We start from the raw sequence: 971 nt of genomic DNA on the forward strand, positions 1-971 counted from the left end.
TACTCGGCCCCTTGTACTTCAATATTCCCTCGCCAGTAATGTGTCATTTCCTGACTTTTATGTAAATAACTATGAATACAAATCAAAAAGAATGTTATGGTTTGTGGTATCAATGGTTTCCCTATGATACAATTGCCTTTCTCAAAAGGGGATGGTCCTTTAAAACTGAATACAGAAAGAAACCTGGATATCCGGAAGGAATACTGCTGAAGTTGGGTTTTTGTGCAATTGATTTGAAACTTTTGCTTTCGAAGTGGAATTGTCACTCTAAACTTATGATTTGTTCTCCGAAAAAGTCCGCTCGCACTTTTATAATTTTTTAAACTTCACCAAGGCTCAAGCGCGAATTGAAACGTGACTTTGTCGCTGACAGCTTCACGGTTAGTGCCCGAAAAACAGCTCATCCCTACTTTCTCAATTTTACAAAACCTCCTACAAAATGGTGCTAATTTCGCTAATGCCACTAGATTTCGAGATCGTTGTGGTCACGTTTTTTACTCTGCTTCATGACATCATGACGAACAATTCTGAATCAGCCGTTTTGGTTACGTAAAAGACACCAAGATGATCGCTGAAGATATCAAACCCTCTATCGCAGATATGGGGTCGAGGTATGACATGAGAGCAGTGACACCGGTCCCGACGAGCGTGTGCACTAGGTGGAGCACAATCATCAGTAGAGAGGAGCGTGAAAGGTGCAAGATCCAGAAAATAATGGAGACGTGTACGACCGCCAAAGAAGCGTGGACGGTAGAGGAGTGGAATTTGTCGAGCGGCACCGCCAGGGGTGAAGAGGAGCAGGTGCCCGTGGACCATGTCGTGCTCGAAATCGAAATTCAGGAAGGGCGAAAGCGGACGAGGACAAAAAATGAGGTTAGTCTGCCAATAGAAGCGGATCGGAAGTGGAGGAGGTGCTAGCCACTCTAGACGTCGTCCCCTTGAAGAACTATTAAGTTTGTTGCGAAGCGTAA

The sequence above is a fragment of the Photinus pyralis genome, unplaced genomic scaffold, assembly GCF_008802855.1.
Source record: "Photinus pyralis isolate 1611_PpyrPB1 unplaced genomic scaffold, Ppyr1.3 Ppyr1.4_LG6, whole genome shotgun sequence".
Classification (NCBI taxonomy): domain Eukaryota; kingdom Metazoa; phylum Arthropoda; class Insecta; order Coleoptera; family Lampyridae; genus Photinus; species Photinus pyralis.